General features: G+C 49.3%; 1 protein-coding gene across 1 annotated transcript in view; it reads left to right on the top strand.

Moving 5' to 3' along the window:
- Window positions 1-25,812, top strand: part of LOC125308627 (protocadherin-16-like) — a 106,760-nt gene that overhangs the window by 13,632 nt on the left and 67,316 nt on the right. The gene's annotated exons all lie outside the window — the stretch shown is intronic.

The following is a 25,812-nucleotide window of genomic DNA, read 5'->3' as shown; positions in this document are numbered from 1 at the left end:
AACCAAAGACCTCTTCACCTAACAAAGGGTGCTTAAATTAGTTTCCTACAGTGAGAGAAGTGCCAGGTGTAGGAAATCTGTTTTGAAGAGTTTTTCCCCCTCATAACACTGATGATACACAAATTCCCAGTCATGTCAGGTCTGACCACAATTATGTCTCATTACAGTCTATTGTTTTCTCAGGTTGTTGTCCATGTCTTTGCTTCCAGAAAAGAGGGAGAAAGGGACTTGTTTTTTTTATCCATTTCTGTTTTAAGACATCAAAGTGCTTTGTGTAATCAGCTGCTCCTGGAGGAGTTGTGGAGGGAGTTTGTGAACGAAGCTGAGTAATTAAGCAGTGCACATGGTTACAGGTTACAGTCGTAGTATTGGTAGAAGACTTTCCTTTTCCCACTCTCTCTATCTCTCGTTCTCTCTCTTTTTCTCTCTCTCTCAATTCAAATTCAAAAAAGCTTTATTGGCATGACTGAAAATACAATATTGCCAAAGCATTAATATTAGTAACAACATAAGTAGTCTCTTTCTCTCTCTCTCTGTCTCACACACATGCACACACACCTACGCACAAATATGCCTAGTGCACCCACAAGCATTTGCACTTTCATTTCTTTTACCTCTGTGTCTACACACACACACACACACACACACACACACACACACACACACACACACACACACTCACACACACACACACAGAGCCTATCACACAGCAGACTTGACAGAGGGTTTGGCAGATGGGAGTTTGGCCGCTTCGCTTCCCTGGAGAGAGGGAGGAGTTTGGAGGAGAGAGAGAGAGAGAGAGAGAGAGAGAGAGAGAGAGAGAGAGAGAGAGAGAGAGAGAGAGAGAGAGGAGGATGAAGGCTGTCAGACTGCTCTTGGCCTGGATCAAGAAATAGAAGCTCTTTGCAGTCACCTGGGAGGTCTTCTTCTCCACCACAATATGGCTCCAGGGATCGCAGAAAACAATTACAACATTTGTCTATATGAGCATAAGGCGATGCACGTATTGCAGTGAGGTGTTTATGGGTGGGGGGGTTAGAAAATATTTTTTTTGTGAAAGAATTATTATTTTAGTATATTTATCACGCAATAGATTTAGATGAAGTTTGGTGGAATGGCGTATATTTGAATTCCGGAAGACATTTGTCAGGGATACCATAACCAAGAGTGCACAGCCTGGGTCCAAGGTTCTTCACCAAACCAAAGCAAATCTGTCTCTTTTCTGGCAAGCCAAGTGACTGCTGGAAACAAGATTTGGTGTGTTAGCCCAGCAGTTGTTTGCTAGATACGGTGCAGCCTGCAGAGGTTATGCCAGCTCTGCATCCAAGCATCCCAGCAAGACATTTTGAGGGCCTTTTTCTTTCTTCGCTTTCCCCAAACCTTTGCACACACAAAAATTCCCACCGTTTTTCCTTTTTTTCTGTTCCTTCTCCAGACACGGAATGGTCCAGAAGCAATTACAATAGCAGCATTGTGATCACCAAACCAAACTTTTGATGTGGGTTGGACTGTTTTTTCTCCCCCAGGTCTCTCGCACAGCAGTTCATGATTATCATAATGCGGCCTGGCTCCACACTTTCACTACGTGTGACGCTTTGTCATTTAAAGCAGTACAGCAGTGGCTCTACCAATGGAAAAGGAGGGGGGGGGGTGTTTCAGAAGTGGCCCTGAATGACATGAGTTTTCCAACCGTCTTCGCAGTCAGAGCTTTGACCTTATGGCAGCGAAATTAAAATGGGATTAGCGTTTATCGAAGACAACTGTTACTCCTTAGAGTGACTTGGAGAACCCTAAGGCACAGACTGACTATGCCGTGGTGTGAAGACTAATCCCCTTGCACAGTCTTTATGTATGTATAGTCTCATCCCGCCACTGGGTATTCCTTATTCCATCATGTCACTATTGAAAGCCCATTCGGCTTTGGAGAAACACCCATTGTGAATGGCGTCCAAAAGCTTAAGAGTATCGTCAGCATGTGTGCGAGTCGGGGTGAGCCTTTTCATGAGCTTATTTATCTTCTTTAGCCCCGGGCGGTCACACCCACCCTGAGCCCTGCTCAGCCTCGTGGGGGGTGCCAGGCAGCTCAAGACGTGAGGGGTTTTGAGAGTGAGAGAGTGAGAGAGAGAGAGAGAGAGAGAGAGAGAGAGGATCCCGTCTCCAAAGGTGAGTTCTTGTGGAAGTGACAGGATGAAAGGACATGGGAAAGGTGAAGGCCGGAGAAAGGGCTCAGGGGGCCCGACGTCTTTTTTCACGAGTGGAGGGGGACACTTCCTGCTGTGACCAACGGACCATTCACCACCCCCAACCCCCAGCTCCCCAACTCTCCATCCTGGTCTCTCTTTAAAGTGCCGTGCTGGCTGCTCAGTGCCAGTGCCGAGAGAGCTGGAGAGTGTGAATGGAGTTTTTCACTTCTGTCAGAGGGGGCCTGCAGCTGCGTAATTGGTACGTTTAGTTAAGGCTCCCATTCTCCCGTGCGCTGAATGGAAGGGGAGAGTTCCATGCGCTAGATGAAGTGCGATGGCTCGGTGGGTCCTCAAGTGGTCAACGCAGGAGGGAGGGCGCTTTTGTCCGGCCTCGGTTTATTGAGAGCCTCGGAACAATTCGGTGTTGGAAAAGAGCTTGTTAGCGCTGCACACCACTTTCTGCTCGCTTTTTTGTGTCCCTGATACAGACGCAGCCTTGTGTCTGGGCGGCTGACTTTGTCCTGTGTCACTGTATAAAGATAAGAAGCATTTCACGCGGCCACACACTCAGACACACACTGTGTGTGCACTTCTGCCGGGGTTAGGGTGGTGTGGTGGAGTGAGGAAGGGGGTGGGAGGCAGGAGAAAGCCAACAACTGCGAGAGTAAGAATCCCTCCTCTATGTTTAGTTTGAGTGCTGGGGTGTCTGGGACTGGCTCCAGTGGAAAGGCGAGAGGGGGTCTCTTAGCAGCTTGGGGAGGTGGTGGACATGGGTCGGGGGTGGGGTGTGTGGGGGGGGGTGGGAGGAGGTGGGAGAACCCCGGTTTTGTGGAGGCCTGAGATTGAAGCGGGGTTGCTGAAGGCTCAGAGGGGTGGAGTGGGGGGACTTCCTTCAGTGTCTGTGGCAGTGTCCCCGGCCCGGCCCACAGCACCTCTTATCTGATCTTGCTTCGGAGCTCGTTAGCTGGGTGTGAGGATTGACCCCGAGCCCTTCATTGACGCCACTCGGCCGCCTCTGCCCCCTCGGACAAGCCCAGGATGCCTGTCATCACCACAGGCCTTCTTGGCAATGTGAGAAGCGCCCAGACGTTTGCAAGCCAAAAAGAAAACATTTTGGCATGTGTCTTGCTGTCTCGATACTCCGTGGTAGATTTATCTTTGTTACCCCACCTCCCCACCCGTCTTCAATAACGTTTCCTGCCTTAGCCGTGCCTTGGCAACACAGGCAAACCCCCAAGCACCCCCCCTTCCTCCGTGTCCTTGAAAAGACATCACCTAAGTGCGCCGCACATACCATTATTTTTTTTTGCGCACAGCATTTTGATTGGTCCTGGGCACTGGACAAAAAGCCCTCTCAGACAGCTTTTGCGGTCGGAGGAAACGCGATACACCTCTGTGCACGGGTTGCCGATATTTCCAGTGCGTACTCTTGTTTCGGGATGATTTGGAACACATTGCTCATTTTGCGGGAGCCGTCGCCGCGTGTCACGTGGGCTGCTGCAGGCTGTGGGAGGAGGTGAGCTCGAGTGCCCCCAACACACACACACACACACACACACACACACACACACACACCCCTTTCACTCCGTCTGACAAACATGAAAGCAGGCAAAACTGTGGGAAACCTAGCAAGGAGGGAATCTCTCCAATGCCCTTGAGAGCGGAGTGTGTGAGTGAGTGAAGGAGTGAAGGAGAAAGCCTGGGAAGTGTCCTCAGGAGAACAAAGGGAAAATGGAAGAATTTTTCTTTCCCGTCTTTCCCAGATTGATGGTGTTGCCACAGATCATTTGAATTTCATCATGCAAACGGACTAAGTCGCAAGAGGCTGAAATGGCCCTGTCCGCCTTGGCATGAACAGGTGCTGTTTCTGGGTACCTCCCTGTTCTTACAGGCCACTTACAAGTTAGCTGTGTCGCCGTCTGTGGACTGTGCTGATGAGGGAAAAAAACAGTTGGAAAAACTTGACCCGATTTGGAGTGAGGTAATAATGTTCTCCCCCGTAATCCGTGGCTAAAAGGACTAATCGGTGTCCAGTGTAATTCAGTCTTGGCTAACATCTGGAGGCGCGTTGGGGTGCCATGCGGAGAGAGGAAGCTTCCTGGGGCCACCTTCCTGAAACACAAGCGTGGCCCTCTCATGGCTCTGCCAACCCATACACCCCTTTTTTTTCCCTCCCCTCCCTCCTTTTCCTCCCCCCCCCCACCCCCCCACACACACAGCCCCCTGTGCCCCCCCCTCCTTTTTTTTAAAGCAGAACCCCTCCAAAACAGCCCAGACCCCTGCCACTCTCGGCCCAGCCGAGGGACACCCGCCGGTGGCAGAGACACAGAGGGCCCCTTATTTGTGTGCTTGGAGACGGAAGACAAAGAGTCAATATTGGCTCCAGTTTCGACACACACACACACACACACACACACACACACACACACACACACACACACACAGAGAGAGAGCTGTGCAGTGCAGACTTGATCTTGATGTTTAGTCCTATTTGTTTTTCTTTCTTTCTTGTTTTTGATCTTGAATATATCCAGTATCTCCTCTTTAGATAAAGTCGAATCATTCACACACACACACACACACACACACACAAACACATGCAAGCTCTAAAATGTAGGTCTTTGTCTGTGTCCCACATTTTGGAGGTTGCTGAAGGACATGACTGAACAGTCTGTGCATGTTGTGCTTTGTAAGGCAGTTTGCTATCTTTGTTGTGACTGTCATCCTGGAGCGGCAATATCACTAGCGCAGTTAAGCTCAAATCATGAACAGATGAGTGCTCAGCGCTCGCACGTTTTTAAGCCACGGTATGCCTCGCCGTTCCAAAGCCATGAAAGCTCGCCTTCTCAGCACGCCTCCCTCGTGCGCGGTGAAAGCCGGTGCCCAGAATCATGGGGAAAGTGGAAGGCAACATGGCTCATTAGGTAGTTTGCCCAGCACCATATGGCCGATTTTTAATCAGATGTCCGTTTTCTTTTGTGTCGGGGCCCTGGTCGCGTCCAACTCTTGCCTGCCTTTTCTCAGTCCTCCTTTTTCTCTGCCGTCAGAAAAGCCGTGCGCTCTGTTTCCAATGACTCGGTCACACTGCCTTAGCACGGACAAAAGGCAACCGCTTCCCAGCTGGGCCTTGCTCAAGCCAACATTGCGTAGTGGCAGGCATTTAGATTTCCACTCATTCGGGCCGTCTCCACAAGCATCCAGAAGTGGGAGCCGTACAAAACAAGCGCGGGTCAATGCTTTGAATGCTTTGTGGGAATGGGGAGTGAAAAATATGCTTGACCGCACCAATCTGCTCTCAGTCCTTTAAAAAACGAACCGACTTTCACATGTCGAAATGTAAAACGATACTGGAAAAAGGTCTTTGTTATACATTAGGGATTATCTGTGAAGTCTTTGTCAATTTATTCACACCATGATATCAAATATGATATTAAGCAAATAATGGCAAGACTGATAATGTAACACATAGATGCTTGTTTACAGGTTGTTAAACATTTCCGTAGTAATTAAACTGTCATAGTAATGTAAATAAGTTTGTTTGACAAATTAGCCTCCGCCGTACAGTCGTGTGCAGTCTGAAACATCATGCGAAATGACCAGTTTAGAGACAGGCATGTGCTGTGTCAGGCCTGTCATCAGTCCAACCAGTTGTAATTCTGAAGCTGGCAAGGCTGCCTGACAAGTTAACTGTACTGTCTTAATGGCATGCCTCTTCAGCTCTACTCAAGGGAGTGTGATTGCTTGAGGCAGGCCGCCTCCGCTTTTAGCTTGCACAGTTTCTTTTCCCTCCTACTGACTTTTAAGTTGCTTCTCTCTTTCTTTCTCGCTCTCTCTCTATCTATCTCATCTCTCTCTCTCTCTCTCTCTCTCTCTCTCTTTCCGTCGGCACTGTGGTCTTGCACATTATTTACACGGAGTGACAAAATTGCAGGAAACTCGACGCGCTACTTAATGTGTTCGCTGGAGTACTACTTCCTGCAGCACTCCGTCCTGAGGGCAAGTAGGGGCACCGAGGCGAGTGTAAACACCGACGCACATCTGGACAGTTTGCGGCCGTTCGGGTCGGCGCTCGGGCCCTGCCAGGAGACAGCTGGGCGACCGTTATAGCGCTTAGGCCTCGTTCATCATTTCCTCCACCAACCCCCGGAACCCCGTCTCGGGAACTTCACAGGGAAAACAAAAAAAAAGAGGGGGGCGAAAGAGGTTGCGGTGGAAATGTTTTGCGTTTCCCCCGGGGTAAGAATCAAAGTGGTGGCTTTTGCACCAGTCATCGGTGACAAATTTAGGATGTGTGTGTTGTAAGACAATGCCACCGAGCAGCCGAGAGGGGAAAAGTGTTTTATGATCGCGCGGCGGTTTTTGGTGTTTTGGAGCGACTGGCTCTTTGAAGCAGGTGGCAGCGGTAGCTGAACAGCTCCACACTGACATTCAAACAAAGAGTCTCTCCACAATCCTATTTCTTTGGTGGCTAGGGTGGTGAGGCCTCTTTATTTTACCGTAATGGGTGATGAGGGCTGTTTGGCAGATTTGGCCGCGGCCTCAGCCGAGTGCATTTGGGGAAGCAAGGGAAAAGAGAACCGTGAAGGATGTAGGTCTGCAGGGAACGAGACAAAAGGGATCTTTCCTCCCAACATCTGGACATGGAGGATGACAGACGCACCTCTGGGGGTTGGGGGGAAGGGGAGGGGGGGCAGGGGGGTCGTTGAGGAATTTCATCAGACGATGCACTCTGTCTGGCAGACATGCATTTGCAGGTGAGACCTGCCAAGTCTCCACAGACAGAGTGTCGTGAAACGGTGGAGGTGGGGGATGACAGAAACGCGAGGAGAGAAAAAGAGGAAGAGAAAGAAGTGAGAGAGAGAGCGGGAGGGATGGAGAGCGAAAGAAAACATGAACTGGCTTCCCCTGGAGGGACAGTCAGCCCTCTGGCAGCTGGTTGGAAGGCCCGACTCAGCAGCCGTATCCAGCTGTGGAAACGGCCCACAAGCCTCCACCGCTGTCTGTGTGGCGCTCGGGGCGGAAAATAGATCTTTATTCCTCCTTCTCCTTCTCCCCTTTCCTTCCTTCTCCCTCTTCCTCCTTCATCTCTTGTCTGCCTTTCCTTTCTCACACCTCTCTATTCCGCGTGCCCTTGGCCTTTTGCGACCGTGCGTGGCGCTTCTCACGCCGCTTCCTGAAGGGATCCTGTCATCCTCCCTCGGGGGGTGGGGGTGGAAAGGGGAGCAGGTGACGGCTGCGTCTGGCAGCCCCAACCCACCCACATCGGACACTCCTCCCTCCCCCCCCGACCGAGTCCCCCTCCTTCGTCCCACCTCCGCCCCTCGAGGGAGTGCCCCCCCCCCTGCCCATGAGGTCCCAGTCACCGGCAGGTCAGCCGTACGCCTGCTGAGCGGTGCTGGGGGAAGTGACTGGTGTAAATTAACTTCGGCATGAAGTCAGCCTGCAGGTGCTGGTGTCATCGAAGCCCCCCGGCCCCCTATCAGGGGCCTTTCCCACAGCGGCTCGGTTCAGGTTCGCTCTAAGCACTTCTCTGACCTACCTTGGTGAGCATACAAAGTTGACCACTTCGCTGACCCCTGTCTCTCTCTCTCTCTCTCTCTTTCTCCATTTTTCTGTGACTCCATTTTTCTTTGTCCCTTTATTAGTATCTCTATTGTTTTAGTGCCTATTTTGTTCTGTTTTTCTATTCGTATTTCTGGCTTTTCATGCATTTATTTTCTCTGCCCACGCTTTCTTACGCTCCAATTGTTTTCTCATTATTTTTTGTCGTCCTTTGCCACCTCTATCCCTATTCTCTCTCTCTGTCTCTTTCTCTCTCTCTCTCTCTCTCTCTCTCTCTCTCTCTGAAGAAAGACTGCTGAGTGCCTGGCATGGCTGATGGTGCAGACCAACCAGCCCTTCTGTTCCCTCGAGCTTCAGGTCCCCTTTTTGCATATTGGTCTGGCGTTGGTCCATCAACGCAGGAAATGTGGAGTCCTCATCTGGCTCTGTGTTTGCTGTCTGCCCCAAAAACCTAGAGCCCGTCCGCCCCACAAAAACACAACTCCGCTTTGCTCTTCGGCAGGGTCCAAAATAAAAACAAACATTGGGCCCACACAGCCAGATGCAGGAGAATTAACCACAGCCGAATCTCTGGCGAAGACCAACTATTCCCGCAAGATAAAGTATAACTATCTCCTTTGGGGTGCATAATATAACACACATTCTGCAACTGCTCTGCTGTAGTTTTAAAGAAATGACTTTGTGTAATATATCTTGTCATCTGGTAATTCCGCTATGCTATATATACACACACCGTAGCCCAAAACATCTTAACCACTAAGCAAATTGTCTCCATATCCAGAAGTTTGCTGTTAAAAAGAATGCATCCCCTTGTGTTTGCCAGCAACCTCAGCAACCCTCCGGTCGAGCCGTGCCAGTTTTAAAATAACGAGCGAGTGAAGAATGTTTGCGAGCGCTCAGAGAAGCCCTCTCTCAGACTGAACCACTCTGTTAGCGCTCAGTGTGGTCGGACAGCAGTCTATTTCGGCATCTAATTGGATCCATTAGGGTTTTGTAAAATGTCTAATTAGGACTGTAAAGGTGGCTTAATGCACAATGATTACCTCGATGGCTTGGCATTGGCCCTGTGTGTGTGTGTGTGTGTGTGTGTGTGTGTGTGTGTGTGTGTGTGTGTGTGTGTGTGTGTGTGTGTGCCTATGTGTGTTTACGTGTGTGTGTGTGTGTGTGTGTGTGTGTGTGTGTGTGTGTGTGTGTACTGGGCTTGGGGGTGGACAGAAGGAGAGCTACCGAAAGGAAGCAGGCGCGGAGTGTGTGGCACGCCTGAGGGCTATGCCAAAATGTGCACAGCGTGCTTCTCCCTCTCTTTCACCATAACAGATGCCTGGTGCGATTGAGAGGGAGTTTAGGCTTAAGCTTGTGCTCAATAATGTAGCTGTTAGGGAGAGTCATTTTTCAAAGAGTGCATGAATGTGGAAATATGGGCATGCCCACATGCATGAGTTACACACATGCAGATGAACGTGCACACACAACACACAACACACACACACACACACACACACACACACACACACACACACACACACACATGCACACCCAAAGGGATGTACCACGCAGACAGGAAAGCTTTGGGAAGAGCGTTTTCCATTTTAAATTGTGGCTTCCCCACAATGTCTTTCCTAGCCACAGACTTAAAGGCACCCAGCAATTCTGCAAGCAACTCTCTCTCTCTTTCTTTCTCTCTCTCTTTCTCTCTCTCTGTGTCTCTCTCCCTCCCTCTCTCTCCCTCTGCTCCTCCACCTCTATCTCCCTCTTGTGCCTCCTCTCTCAGTGTCTCTTTCCTCTCCTTCTGCACCATGCCATGGTGGTCCTCCATATCAATCTGTCAGCTTTGTCTTTTTAAAGCCTACCCAGTCGTCTCTTAAAATGGACCGGTCGGGAGCAGTGTTTTTTTGCCCACGGGAAACTCTGTAAACTCAATCGACTTTCTTTGCTTACTGCTTCATGAAGATTGCATTCCATTATTGATTAAGTTATTGAGCTCAAGCTTGCGTGTGCACTGGAAGTCTAAATCTTTGCAATCCACAAATGTAATTTACCAAGGTTGTCTCGAGCTGATTTAATTAGCACAAGTCAAACCTGGTTTTGCCACCAAGTGATGCATCTTGCGGTGGTCCAACTGGGTTAAAAAGACCTAATCGATGCCTAGTGTCTTTCCTTTTTAGTTCAGGTTTATCTTTTTCACAACCTTTTCTCTTCATGAGGCATTCGTGTTCGGTAATTCTCAGAGGAGCCTATAGGGAGAGAGTGGAGAGGAGTGAGACAGGCTGTAATTAGGTGGAGGCGTTGTGTAGGGCCCCTTGATCGTGTGTGATGTGTTAGGGGTATGGATGGCGGTGGACGGGGGTGGCTGGGGTGCGGGGGTGGCTGTAGGAGGAAGTTCTGTAATGGCTGCCCTAGATTCGACTCGAGATTAATTCAAGTGAACCTGTGGGATCCTGGGCCTCAGCAGTAGGAGTGGAGTGGAGGGGAAATTTATGATGTGCGCGCACACACACACACACACACACACACACACACACACACACACACACACACACACACACACACACACACACACACACACACACAGACAAGCAATACACATAGTATAACATACATAGACAGGCACATATGCACAAACACACTCATACGTACACATGTGCAACACAGACAAAGACACACACACACACACACTCACACACACACACATAAACACACACAGAGACACACATAAACACTCACACATGTACACTACCTTGACACACAGGCAAACACACAAATCTTCAGATGCCTCACGAAACGCGTGCAAGCCAAAGAAAACGAGCCGCGGCAATGTTATGCGCTGGCCCCTTCCCTTTTCCAACGCAGTGACCCGTCCTCTGTTCCCCGCTAGCACCCCATAAATATGGGGGACGTATAACTGTCTGTTTCAAAAGACCTCGCTGACTCCTCCAGGAATGTGAAGTGAATTGGAAGGAGTGACCTCACATCTTTGCTGATATGTGTGTGTGTGTGTGTGTGTGTGTGTGTGTGTGTGTGTGTGTGTGTGTGTGTGTGAATGTAAGCGTTTGTGGGCGTATGCACGTGTCTGTGTGTGTGTCAATAAATGTGTGTGTGTGTGTGTGTGTGTGTGTGTGTGTGTGTGTGTGTGTGTGCGTGTGCGCATGTGTGTATGTATAAATGTGTGTGTGTGTGTGTGTGTGTGTGTGTGTGTGTGTGTGTGTGTGTGTGTGTGAGCGCATGTGTGTATGTAAGACACTTGTTTTAAAGGGCTTGGGTAACCAATCCCCAGAGGACTATTCAAACAAACGCTGTGGATGGTCAAGTTGAGCGGGACTCGGTGAGAACAACGTCTCTCAGACCCTCGAGGGGGCCTCCACTAGGCGCTATTAATAGGAACAGCGGTGTAGTAGTTCTGGACGACGGAGCGCCTAGTCCCTCTCCCCACCCCACAGCGTCCATGCCGAAATGTCCTTTGAAAGGGCCGATGTCATATCACCAGGGAAGAGAGAGGTATCCAAACATCTGTTTTCTTGGCGGCCGTCCGTCCAGTGCTGGCGAGCTGACCGTGATTGAGGGCTGGAAAGTGTAGATGAAAAGTTGTGTAATGGATTCTCATCAGGGCCTCGAGATGGAATTACAGAACAGCACAAATCCCTACTGCACATCTGTCATCTGGTGCAGCATCTGCACTTTGAACCGGCATCCTTTATAGAGCATCCCGGTGTGGGCCGTCTACTAAATTACCCTTCCATTTTCAAACTGTCCCGTCCTCTCTTTGTCCGTCTCGCTCTCTCGCTCTCTCTCTCTTTTTCTATCTCACCTTTCTCGTTTTGTCTGCACACCATCCAGATGACAGTTCTTAGGAAGTGGAGGTGGAGTGAAGATGTGTGGAAACAGTGGAAAAAAATGAGCCTTGGTGAAAGGCTTTGGCGTTGCATCGTCTTTATTGGCTGTGCGTAGGCTACCGTACACTGGCTGATGCAATCGTTTGTGAGATTGAACTCACTTTCAAGGTGAGTCACAGCTACACAGAGCAGACAGAGTGGAAGCAGACAAAAGTAACAGCAGCTATTTGGACAATAGGCCTTTGGTGCATCTTCGTTTTCCATGCCTGTCTGGGCGCACTGATATGCCAGGCCTTGCCGCGGCGGCATTCAGCCTGGCCATCGCTCGCTTCATTGTGTGGTTCTGCAACAAAGGCGAGAGGCTGGAAATCAATCACTGCTCATTTCCTGCTATCAGCCACCAGGTTTGGTTCCCATCTGATTAGCCCTCCGCGGCTAGCGCTCGTAATGACTAGCGTACGGCACCGTTTCTGCCCCCCACCCCCTGCCTGCCCCCCCCCCCTCACCACCAGACGTTTGAAGTTTCGAGAGCTGCTGCTGCACCTCACGTCAGCTTCCCTCTGTACGGCAGCTGGGCGAAGAAGTGTTTTTTTTTCCCCCGGCAGCTTTGACAGGCGCTATCGCGCCTTATTCAACACGGCGTGCGTGTGGCTGCCGTGGCGCCGCTTCACCTCCGGCCTTTTGATGTGACGGCAACGACGCACGTTTCTCATCGGTGTGCGTGATTCACGATAGCGACCGGGGAGCCTGTAATGGGGTTTGGCAGTGAGGTCTATCTGCTAAAGTCGGGGCTGAAGGAGAAAGGCTAAGGCCACAGAGAGACAGATAGAGAGAGAACGAGAAAGAGAGGAAGGATAGAAGGATAGAGAGTTATATTGTGAAAAAGAGAGAGATGCTGGATTGAGAGGAAGAATCTTTGGTGGGGTTTTTTTGCCTGAAGTCTGCAGACAGATTCTTCAGCACAGCATCAGGCTATTGATTATCTGTTTTTCTTTCTTTCTTTCTTTCTTTTCTGTCGTCGTCATTAACTCCAACCCTGGCTCTGGAGTCAGCACCACATAAATCACCTCGCGGTGTCAGTGTCAATCACCGCCTCCGCTCTGACGCCATCACTCCACCATGACGCCAGTCCCACATGTCTTTCATTATTTATGCACATCATCCTCAGGCAGACGTGTGTGTGTGTGTGTGTGTGTGTGTGTGTGTGTGTGTGTGTGTGTGTGTGTGTGTGCTCCTGCTCCAGTGTGCTGATCTTGGAGTAAAACCCCAGCAGAGCAGAGCAGAGCAGAGTGAGTGAGTACCGGGCGAGATGGAGAGATGGAGAAGAGATGGAGAGGTGGAGAGAGAAAGAGTGATAGAGTGTGTGTGTGTGTGTGTGTGTGAGAGAGAGAGAGAGAGAGAGAGAGAGAGAGAGCACAGAAGTTGCTGAATGGAGCCCTGTGCTGCTGTGGAGCTCCCCTCATCAAATGCCTTCCCTGAATCAATTGATATGGAAATCGGGTTTCAGTTTTTAGCCTGTTGTTTTGAAGGCAGTTGAGCTTGTCGAGAGAGAGAGCAGGCTATCTGAATTCAAAGTCAGCTCAATCACACACACACACACACACACACACACACACACACACACACACAAGTATATGCATATCATTAACAGGGAAAGAGTTGTTGTGCTGTCAGTGCAAGATGGTGCAACTACTACGGTCAGTCACCTCATAAACCGCATTATGCTAAAGCTCTAAAGCGCTATGACACAATGCAGAAGTTGGCTTCACGCAGTTTTACTCTAGTTGTGCCTTTGTAGTTCATTGACCCAGCAGGGTTTGTGTGTACCAGTCTCTGGAGATCCTCTCGGTTTAGCTTGTGCAAAATGCCTGTTTGTAAACATACTATTGACTCATGTAGACTCAGCAGCAATTATATGCATGAACAAATAAGAAACCAATTGTAATTGGAAAGTTCTGAACAGCTTTGTCATCCAAAGCCACTGAATATAAAACCCAGTTGGTCCTGAAATAGCTGCTATTTTGAAATCCTGTGAGAAATTGAGAACGTGTGCTTTGGATGGCTATATGATGTTATCGCCTTTGACAACTTAAGAAGATTGAATAGAAGCAGGGAAAGCCTCATAAAACTATCTCGCTTTGTGGCTATGGGTCAAAGCCCTATTTATAAGGTAAGAAAAGAACGCCAAGCCAGTGTTAGTTCAGTGAGCCATCCTTTTTCAGCATTCACTATTCCTTGCCGCAAGTATGTCTTCCTAAGCCATTTAACATTTTGAGAGGAGATAAGTGAGTTTTTTTTAGTCAGAAAGCCCAGATAGTATACTCCTATATCACAGAAATCTTCTGTTCGCTGCAGTTGCATTGGCTCAAATGAACACATTTAGTTGATAGAGATGCGCCAAAGAGCGGGGGATAAGTGCCTTGGGCTAGTGGGGGCTTTCGGCGTCTCCTCGGGGCCCGGGCTGGTGGTTTTCACTGTGATTTACAGTACCCACAACTATATAAATAAGGGGATCCGAGAGGCCCTAAATATGAGATTTAATCTGTGTTTGCCATTAATCAGCGGACACCCAGCATGTCATCGCGCTGAGCTCCTTGGCACCGAGGAGACGTGGAGCGGCCAGTGGTGGGGCAGAACAAAAAGCGGTGGGTTTGCGTATGTGTGTGTGTGTGTGTGTGTGTGTGTGTGTGTGTGTGTGTGTGTGTGTGTGTGTGTGTGTGTAAGGGGGGGTACAAGATGGAAAAATTGTGAAAGGAAAGGAACAAAGAACAGGAAGGATGACGGCTGGAACTCCATGGAGCCGAGGCACAGTAGAGGAGGGGAGACGAGAAGGGCAAAGCGATTGAGACAAGCCCTGATAGATGGAGGGAGGAAGGGAGGGAGGGAGGGAGGGAGGGAGAGAGTGATGGGGAGGAGGAGGAGGGGTGTGGAGATGGAGTGAGAACGAGAGACGAGGGAGAGCTGTGGCCCCCATGCAGAGAGGAAGCGAGAGAAACGCTCCCCAAGACGAAGCGAGAGCTGGTGGCCATGGCGACGGAGAAAGACTTGGGGGGGGTTGTGGCGGGATGGGGGGTGGTTGTGGGAGGAAGTGAAGAAGAGTAAACATGGACGCCCATGTCCTAAAGTCGGCTGTCAAAAAATGGGAGATTGGAGATGGGGGTGGGGCGTGTTGTTTCATTTATTTCTTTTTATTCCTGTGTTGGATCTGGCTTACCATGTCTCGGCTGTGAACGCCTTCAGATAGCCTTGAGAGAGTCTCCAAAGAAATAGCACATTGTTCGGTGTGCATTGTGAACAGACCTCCACCTTCCAAGGCCCCCGTCCCCTTGCCTCCACCCTCCCACCCCTCCACCCAGCTCTCTCGGGCTGTGCCATGTGTTTATCTCTCTCCTCTCCCTCAGCTTTCCTGTTGGGGTAGGAAGACTCTACTTCCCCGCTCTCTGGATCTCATCACCCACCACTGCTGCCCCCACTGCATGTGCATACACACACACACACACACACACACACACACACATGCACACATGCGCACACATATGTACACGCACACACACACACACACACACAGGCACACATGCGCACACACAGGCACACATGCGCACACACATGTACACACACACACACACACACACACACACACACACAACAACCTAAACACCAACACCTCAGTGTGCTCCCCGAGCTGCCGTGTGCACATCACAGAGAGCGGATGGGCAGGCGAGCTCATAAGCAATGTATTTTCACTCCCTCTGGTGAGCGGGTTCATTATCTGACATGAAACAACCTTTTAAGAAAGCAATAGATCTACCTCTCCTATCATTCCACAAAAGCCCGCTGCTGCAGCCTGACCAAGGGGCTCGTGTTTGGAGAGGCTCGCTGAGAGAGTGGGCCGTCTGAGAGAGCCGCACGTGTTTATCTAACGTGATGTATGACAGGGCTGACAGTGGCTGGCTGCACCTCGGACGGGGGGTCAAGCAGAGGTAGCGCCACACTGTGGGTCTTTAGGGAAGGGAAGGCCGCTTGGCTTTGCTCTGTGCTTTGCTGTGTGCTTTGCTCTGTGCTTTGCTGTGTGCTTTGCTGTGTGCTTTGCTGTGTGCTTTGCTGTGTGCTTTGCTTTGCTGCTGCTCAGTGGCTATTTTGTCTTTGCCTTGCGTGTTTGTCTCCTTCCTGGTGCCCCTCTCCTCTTCTCTCCACCCACTTTGGGCTCTCCGGTCTCGGACGTCTCTGCTCTACCCCCTCCAGGGCGTAGATAAGTGATCTGGGGAGCCACTCTAATGAAGTGCCAGCATGATTAGATTGCATTCACCCTTGGCTCTCCAGCAGGCGAGCGGGGAACAGACTATCAGGGCTCAAAACACTTCCCCCTTGGAAGTGAAGGGATCCCACACCTACACGTCTGTGGCTCCTGCTTTGGGCCAGCAGTACACATTATCTCTTACACACACACACACACACACACACACACACACACACACACACACACACACACACACACATACACACACACACACAAAAGCATGATTTATCTCCCTATCTCTCGCATACACACACAGACAATGGTTATACTTAACACACACACACGCACACACACACACACACACACACACACACACACACACACACACACACGTATGTATGCAGATGTATGCAGAGGAATTGCACAAGATAAGCACATACACATTGGCAATAGAAGCACACCACCATATGTGAAAACATGCGAGGCAAAATTGGGCTACAGTATCTATGCAGTAAAAGAAATACAATAAAAATCCCAGCCCGTGGACACACAGTCATAACCTCAGATACATTGGAATCCCTAGTGGCTCTTTCTCTGTCTGTAGGCCTCTGCTGTCACAGAGGAAGATGAATTGGAGAGGGATGTTTGCGAGCACGAGGAGGACTTTAATAAAACGGACAGGATGAAGCATGGCCTTTTGGGTCTAGTGTGACAGGGTGCTCATTGCTGGAGCTGAAAGGTGGGACGAAAGGGCCTTGGATAATGCCTTGGGAGCCAAAGAAGGGGAAGGCGTGTGGGGGCAAGGGGGTGGGGTGGGAGTGTTGGAAAGAGATAGGCCAAGACACACAAGCCGAGAGAAGATTTTGGCACGGGACGTCCCGAGTCGCGGCTGCAATCAAAGCAGAGCCGTACACAGCAGCCAATGAGATCTGTTAGCAATCCCGGCTCTTAATTGCTCGTCAGCAGGGGCGAGTGACTGGAAGCAAGGGATTGGACCGGGCCCCCGGCTCATGTTGCTTGTCACACACACTCATCAGAGAATCGTCTCTCGGCACTCAGAGTCAAGCGCGGCGACTGAAGGAGTTTCAAAATCTTAGCAGCCGACAGAACGGCTTGAGTTCCGATCAATGCACTCCATGGGAGTAGAGCAGCCAATAATATGGCTATACTGACTCCTCTGAGAACTCCACTAAGAAAAAAAGCATAGTCTTTTATCGCTTCTAAATATGTACAGTACATACAAGTCCAGCTCCATATGATCCCTTTCAACATTTTCCCAACAGAATAAAAGGATTGGCACTCCATTTGTTGAGTTAATGAACTTGATTGATCATCAAGCAGACAGACTTTTTTTTTATCACAATCCAATTCAATCAGAGCTGTGGTGAACCTCTGTATTCATGTGTGGGGGATTAGCTTAATCTGGTAACCACATGCTGATGAAGCCGTGCTCTCAGAAGGGCTGACTTTTACATGAAGTCAATACTCAGTTCAGCCCTGTCAGTGAGGTATCAAGGGGCTTGTATAATGTATACGAGTGGTTATATTTGCCAAGGTGCTTACAAAGATATAGAGAAGAGAGTATTTTGTCACACATGTCTGTGTGTGTTTGCTTCAATGTTTGTGTGTGTGTGTGTGTGTGTGTGTTTGCTTCTATGTGTGTGTGTGTGTGTGTGTGTGTGTGTGCATGTTTGCGTGTGTATGTGTAATTGTTTCAATGTTTCAAGCATGAGGTTATGTCTTACCGGTGAGCAGGCAGCGTTTTGAGGCCAACTACACTGAAATCCAAGGGGATTATGAAATGGCCAGCATCTTGATGGGAAATGCCAGTGTGTTTGCTAGCAAAAGTGGTGGGTGGCAAACTGTGAGCTCCTCACACTGGCAGCAGTCCAAATTAGGGCTCAGCTCCACCCAGGTAGCCAGCGAGGTTGAACCGCACCCGGCCTCCCTGAGGGCAGCGAGCTCTGGTTGCTGTCCTACAGCAGACTGGCGGTCGGTGTAATTTTAATTATACAGTGCTCGTATCAGCCGGCGCGGTTGTAGCGAGGGCATTAGTGGTGCTGAGCTCTTAATGACACCCCCCAGGATCCGGCTCCGGCTCGAGACCCACCACCACCGCCACCGTCGCCAAAGCAAAAGCAGCAGCATCAGCATCAGTTTTTCCACTATGCAGTAGGTTCCTTCTGCAAAAAAACCTCTTCAGTTTTTTTTTTTTTTGTTTTTTAACCTCTTTTTGTGTATGCTCCTTGTGGCTGGCTGGGTTTCTGATGCAGCCTGTGTCTTTACCACTCTGGGCCTCCATGTTGCGCCCCCACCCCTCCCTTCCCCCCAACCTGTGCTGCTGTGGCCTGTGTAGTGCATGGTTGGCTCGGCCCATGAGGCTGGTGAAAACATGCCAGCGGGCACTTCGTCAACCCCCCCACCACCACCACCATCGCAATCATGGAAGGAAGGGCTTTGGTGCAGTCTGTTTGGAGGGCTTTTGGTGGTGGTGGTGGCAGCACCAGTGGTAAAGAGGGTGGATTATGCTAGCAATTTTTATTTTTTTTCAACTTTCGTGATGTCAGAACCTGTGGAAATGGAAAGAACTGTGCTTGCTGCCGCCACTTTCCACTTACCGCTCAACTCACAGTCGTCAGAAGTGGGAAGGGTGGGATGCCAGTGGGTATTAGCACATATTAAATAACAGAGTGGGACCTAGCAGCCCCGGCTAATAGCCACTAATAACCATTGGCTTTCCAGCCCAAAGTCTGTAGATAGGCTAGTCAGTGCTAACTATGTTTTTGTGTGCGTGGTCCTAATCTCTGTATGCTTCTGTCTGTCTGAAAGTGTGGGCATGTTCAGTGGTCAGACAGAGCACACAACAAAACACAGTCTGGCATCACAATGACCATCTCCACCGCCTCCTTAGGTTCCCTATAAGGGTATTATTCTGATGAATGCAGTCCAGAGAGTACCCAGCTCCCAGCATATCCCCCTCTTTGTTTTACATGTCTTTTCAGCTCCACGGCCTGTTGGGCCTCAGTTGTCATGGCAACCTCGGGGTGCCGTTGTGCTGCAAAATTTTAATGATTGTGTGTGTGTGTGGTTTTTTTTTTTTGTTTTTTTTGTCCTCCGTCGGGGAAATCTGTGTGTAGTAATTAGTTAAATGTCAAGAAGACTGCCGTGGAGTGATTTGCATTGCTCCCAAAGCTCTGTAGTTTATTAAAAGGCAGTGATGTTTGCTTCTCTTGATAGTGTGCATAGGACTGTGTATCTGTGTGTGTGTGTGTGTGTGTGTGTGTGTGTGTGTGTGTGTGTGTGTGTGTACGTGAAAATATATGTGTGTTTTCTTTCTCATAATTGGACGCTGCATTCAGTAGTTCAGTATCTGCTGACATTGGAAAGCTGTATGTTGTTGACAGATTGAACAGGAGTCCAATTAACCATTGAGAGGCAAATATATTGCTAATTGCAAAGGTGAAAAATGACATTCAGGCCTCCAGGGGAACTTCCCCTGAAGTGTGTTCTAGGTATTTCCAAAAGAAAGGCACCGCTGTGTTTTTTTTTCTCAAAGCCTCCATTTTTCTCCCCATTTTCTCGTTCTGGGATTTTTTTGTAATTCGTTTCGTATAGTTTCCCGGTCAGAACAGCCTTTTGCTGTTCTGGGAGAGCTCAAGTTATTTCGGGATAATCAGTTTTGTCATTTTCGCCTTTGTCGCAGAGAGGCTGAATGACAGAGAAATTGCAGCTGGCAGAACACTCTGAAGGTGGGTTCTCCCGACAACAGCACGTATAACAACAACAACAGAACCGGGCTCTGGACCATCCTTCCAATTCTTTAAGCACACATCCAGGGCTCAGGTCCCACCGGACTCATCAGCAGACCTGCGGCATTCACATCCACTTGTTTACTGGCCCTTTCCCAAACTCTGTGGGCTGCAGACCAAATCGTTGGTCCAGTTCCTTGGAGATAAATGCCATAAAAGTTCAGGTGAAAGCTTAATAAAACAAAACACCCTTCCAACATCAGGCCCTGGCGCCAGAAATTAAATATAAGCAAACATAGACAAACAGCCGATTTGTTTGTTCATTTTCTCCATTCTCCTGCGGACCTTCTGACATGTTGTCTAGACTTTTTAACTCCGCTGCGACTTGTTGTTTTCCTCACGACTATTTGACCATGCCAAAGGAGTGCCTCACAACGCGACCCAGTAGAATGGCTCTCCGTTACAAATGCCCGGCTGTCTAAGCCCCAAGGCCCTAAGGCTCCCCGACACCCCGGCTTTGTGATGGTAAAACTCTGCCTCCTGAAAGAGTAGGACCTCCCGTCGGGGTCATACACATAACCGCATTGTACGTGAATTGACTCCTCATGTCGGATTAGCTGGTTAAATACAGTGATCCTTTCCCCTATATAAGCGCAATGGTGACATTTAGTGCATTTTAATGCCGGGCCGATAAATGGCCCACTAAGCTTCCCTTTCAGCGTCTCGGACTGCTGTCTTTTTTTCTAGTCTGCCTCTTCCCAGAGTTTCTTTACTGTGACAGTCATCTCTAGCATACTTGGCAAACGTGAAAGAGGGAGAGCTCTCTCTCTCTCTCTCTCTCTCTCTCTCTCTTTCTTTCTCTCTCCCTGTCTCTCTTTGAGATTCCGACATGCTGTGCGGATGCATCTCAACGTCCAGCCTGAAAATCAAATGGGGAGGAAAAAAAACAAAAAACATGACACATTTTGTTTTGTGCGGAGAATAGATGGGTTTAAAGTATTTGCACAGTTGTCTGAAAGGGGAAGCAGGCCACAGGCTAGCGAGTGAGGCAGAGGGAACTGCTGTTGCACATGTGCTTACAACTCCAGCACCAGCAGAATGTATGCGCTGCTCACACCCTGCCAGGCCAGTGACAGGGAGAGAGCTCGCTGTCTTGGCAAGTGCTGCTGCAAAATAAATACGTGTAGCGAAGAAAAAGGCAGAGAGAGAGAGAGGAGGGAGAGAGAGAGAGAGAGAGAGAAGAGAGAGAGGGAGAGGGAGAAGGAGGGAGTGCTGGGATCCAAACCAGAAACCAAGGGCTGTGTTGTTTTTTTTTTATTTTCCTCTGTCACGCACAAGGGCTGAATCACAGCTCAAGAGAAACCAAGGAGGGAGACAGCAGGAGAGAAGGAGAGAGAGAGAGAGAGAGAGAAAGGGGAGTGAGAAGGAGGGGGTAAAAGAGTAAGTGAGGGAGGAAAAAAGGGGTAGGAGGAGGAGGGGGGGCAAACAGAAAGAAAGTTTGAAAAAGTGAAATGGGGAGAAGAGCAGGGGGTGACGGAGGAGGAGGAGGAGGAGGAGGAGGAGGGTTTGGGGTAAGAAGAGTAGGGCGAGGGGGAGAGAATGGAATATAAAAATAGGTCCTGGAAGGGAGCGCTGGTGTCTCGATGGGGCCGCCCACTAACCTCACAGGCGCCACACTCCCCGGCTCACCCAAGCCCAGAGAACAGGAGGGGCCCCCACCACAAAGCCATGTGGCTGCCAAGGCCTGCCGCTACGCTCCTCTCCTCTCTTCTCCGTTTCTCTCCTCTCTTCTCTCCTCTCCTCTCCTCTTTTCTCCTTTTCTCTCCTCTCTTCTCTCCTCTTCTCTCCTCTCCTCTGTTCTCCTTTCCTCTCCTCTAGTCTCCTTTCTCCACCCTCTTCCACTCTCTTTACTTTCACCTCCTCTCTCTTTCTCGATTCTTCTCCCATCTCTATGTTTGGGGTCCACAGGCCACTGAGGCCGTGCTGGAGGTAACATGGCTGCTCCTCAGTCAAAACAGACCAGACCAGACCAGACCAGAGCGACGCAAAAGTTCCCTCTCGTCCTTTCCCTCCCTCCCTCGCTCCCTCCCTCCCTTCCTCCCTCTCTCGCCTCTTTTGTGCAGCAGCTGGCCTCCTCCGCAGCGCATGCTGGCTGGGACAGCTGTAATCCACTTAAACGGTGTACACACAGCAACGGGTGGTGTCGTGGCCAGCGGCGGAAGTGTCCTGCAAAGCTTTCGGATGGCCCTTTAGAAAATGCTGACACTGAAAATGGCAGAAAATCGTCTCCAGCTCTGTTCAGTGCATCACTCACCAACACCAAGGGGCAATCACTACCAGACAGTCCTCTATTGGGAGATGGAGAGATGTCTCTGATTCAGTAGGCAGTTGCCTTAGTTGCTAATGTGCAGTGCAACTTCTGGTCCACGTGCATTTATACACGTGGAGATTTGCTGGAATTGGAGGGGAAATGACAAAGTGGCCACAAACGTGTCCTTGCTACAGGGAGGCAAATTACTCATTGCCTAGCAATTACTCTTTCATGCACAGTAGCCACGTTCCCTTTGTCATTACTGTGTTCTAAGTAGTACTTCAATGAATGCCACCGAAAATTGCAGAGGGAAATTACAGGTCTAATGCCAGGGCATTCATTATACGCATCCACGGAGGCACACTTTGTGACGATCAGGCGTTGTGCCCCAGCCGTGTGGATGTGGAAATGTCATAGGATGACCTCTCTATCAGGAAGTGCTCCGTATCCCAAACCTGGAAAGGCTGCCGAAATGAGAGAGGAAGGTAATAACGCAACAGAAAATGCAATAGAGCGGACCGATATTACTCTTCATCTGGAGAGCATTTTGAGGAAAAATATTTTCTGTTTGAAATGTTTTAACTGTTTGAAATTTTAGATTTTAAGTGGATTAAGGAGACTGTACACAGTTCCCCCCCTCCTTCTCTTCCTCAGTCGATCTCTCCAGAAGACATCTGGGATGCATTAGTGTTTTTTCCCCTTTCTTATGGACAGTATTTCATTTCTCTGCTTGTGTCATCTTGCCATCGGAGGTGGGAGTTTGTAGTGTGCGCTGCGCTGTGTGCGTAGAGACAAAAAAAGGAGGGGAGCTAGAAGGGGAGGGGGCATTTTTTTTTTTTTTTTACGGTTGGAGTTTGAAAAATAAGGGAAGAATAATTAGATGGTAGAGTCGTGGGGATGTGTACTTATCTAGCCCACAGGGAATTTGCTGAGGAGCTCTTTAGTCCTAAGGCCCCGTGTGTAGCCCAGATTAAATGCAGTCAAACTCCCAGAACAAAGCTGTTTGACTTCCCTTCTGCACAATTTGATCAAGCAAAGACAAATGAGGATCTTTGTAGTGTGAGCTATTTGCATCAGTGACGTGCTTCAGAAAAAAAAAAGCGTGCTTTGCAGAGATGCATAAATGGGAGTTTTCCTCATTTGTTTTTAGATGTAAGGATCACTGACTCTGGATGAGGACAACTCCTAAATTCCATCTGCTCGGAGGGGTTTGGAGGGGTTGGGGAAGGGGTGGGGGGCGATATTGCGTGTCTCGGATCCCTCTGATCTTGGTGCTGATGTGTTCTTTATGACGCGACTCCAAGAGTTCCCTGTGAGGTTGAGAGGCAAGCAGTCTGGATTGGCCGGCACCGTGGCTCGACTTGTGGACTGTGTGGCTTTGATGCCTGTCAACAGACTATAAACTGCACACAGCGGACAAATGTGCAAAGGGTCATGGACCTGATCAGGCTCAGCACTGGTCCAGGGTCAGCTGATATTTGTGGTACGCCTCCAGTTCTTGTGAATTTTCAGCTGCAACACGAGGACTTGTATGTGTGAAATCAAAAGTAGGGTGGACTAACTGACCCTTAGTAATACGTTAGTGTGTGTGTGTGTGTGTGTGTGTGTGTGTGTGTGTGTGTGTGTGTGTGTGTGTGGGTGTGGGTGTGTGTTTACTGTATGTGTATGTGTTTATGTTTGTGAGAAACAGAAATACAGATAGACATCCAAAAAGTCTCCAAAGTTGGGTTTAGAGGCAACCGAGATGGCTGTGCTCTTGGACGGACTTGTGGACCGAGGGGCTTCACTGCTTGTCAACAGACTATAAACTAACCTCCTGGACTCTTATACTCTGCCAGTAAAAGCTGCATGAGCAGGACAGACGCCTCTCTCTGTTCTGTGTGTGAGGTCACAAGGTGACAAACTGTCTCTGAGGAATTCTAGCTATGTGTGTCTGTGTGTGTGAGACAGTGATCCAGTGAAACATATCAAAAAGTTGTCAAACTGCGAGTGGACATTTCAAAACCAGCAGAGATACTGCATGTGGGTGGCTTGCTGCATTGGCCTGCTTTTTTGCGGCTCTCGTTGCAAAGCTAGTCCCTCCGTTTCGGAGGAGATTAGTCCCTTTTGTTCCAGGCACTTGTAGGCACACAGTCTACAAAAAAAAAATCCAGTTGGAAACCATCTCCAGTGAATCACCAGCAACACTCGTACCCCACCCCCACCCCTCACACACACACACACACACACACACACACACACACACACACACACACACACACACACACACACACACACTCACACACACACACACACACACACACACACACACACACACACACACACACACACACACACACACACACACACACACACACACACACCGTCATTTCCCTAGCTAGTACACTCTCATGCAAATTCATCCATTAAAATGCTCCCTTTTCCTCCCCAGTATCCACTTTCCAATTCATAACAGGAAATTGATCCATCTTGTGCGACAACAGAGACTCTGAGCTCCCCTTTCTGCGCCTGAATGTTAAGTCCTTTAAAGGGGCCGCCACCAACACAACCCAGTTGTTCTGTCACCCCGACAGACACACACACACACACACATGCTACCACCCCGTATTACCATGCGAAGAGCACGTCTTTCAGTTGCCTTGCTCTCCGTTTCCCTTTTCAAGCGCTCCCCACATCATGCATCCCCCAGTGAATACTCAGCTCAAGGAACAGACGAGGTCTTTCAAATGAGCCCTTTGTTTCTCTCAAACGTTTTACCAAAACTTTTCTCTTTTTTTTTGAGAGGGGTTTGCCCCCATGCTGCCTTTTTTTTTTTCTTGTGGCTACTATTTTTGGTTTTTGTTCAATCGATGCAACAACCACGTGGCCATATTGTTCTGCGTTCTCTGTATCATTCTGTATTATAGTAGCAACAACAAAAAAGAGTGTGATGGCTTCATCCGAATAGGAACCCAAGCCCTGCAAGAACGCTAAGAGCCACTCATCTGGTAGCAATCTCCCCCTGAGCCGTCTCTTTCTCCCTCTCTCCCTCTCTCTCTCTCAGCCACCAGAAAGGCCTCATCCATCAGTGACTGTCATCTGCCACAGTGAAAACTGAATGGGAGACTAAATGCTGGGTTCGAATAGATGGTCTTTTAAAATGGAAAATACCAAATTCGACCCCTCCTTTACACGTAATTGCCTCTTGGAAGGAGAGGAGAATGAAAGTTGAAAACGCCCTGTGTTTTGTTACGGGTTTGGGTATGTGTGTGTGTGTGTCTGTTCGTGTGTGTGAATCAGTCGGGCAACGGCGGCATGTTTATTTTGAGATGAACAGGACGCTGTTTGAACGCAAACCCGTAGGCTTTGTCGGCGGGCAGTCATTCGTCTTAACTGTTACGATAACAGTGGAATTGCAGTTCAATGAGTTGGTTTGATTCACACACGCACCACGCTGGCTTTGATTGCTCCGTCTTTCATGTGTGTATGTGTGTGTGTGTGTGTGTGTGTGTGTGTGTGTGTGTGTATGGAGACTGTCCCTGCCGAGTGTTTGGTTAGACCAGATGAAATGAGCTGCAGATTCGCAGGAGCCCTGTAAAAACATGGAGGAGGCAAGGTCGGACCTGCCAGCAATCCCTGCCAGAGGTAACATACGACACGAAGCATTTACATAGCACAAGCACAAAGCATAGGATTTAACTATCCACAGAATAAACACAAGAGATTTCGAAATGCGTTCGCCAGCACAGCTCTCGCCAGGGACGTCATCGTCAGCAACACGTATGGCGATGAATGAGCGCGTGGGAGCGTGTAGCCATCCGTTTAGTTTTTCCGTTCGTTTGCTTTTATCCTTTTGAAGTCGTAGCGTATAGAAGCGCTGCAGATATGGTCGTGACGAAAGCATTTACTTCAATTTATACTCGGTTGATGAATGAGCAGACCTGTACAAGTGGCAGTTTGG

The sequence above is a fragment of the Alosa alosa genome, chromosome 15 (genome assembly GCF_017589495.1).
Source record: "Alosa alosa isolate M-15738 ecotype Scorff River chromosome 15, AALO_Geno_1.1, whole genome shotgun sequence".
Classification (NCBI taxonomy): Eukaryota; Metazoa; Chordata; class Actinopteri; order Clupeiformes; family Clupeidae; genus Alosa; species Alosa alosa.
This window is presented reverse-complemented; position numbering and strand designations above follow the sequence as displayed.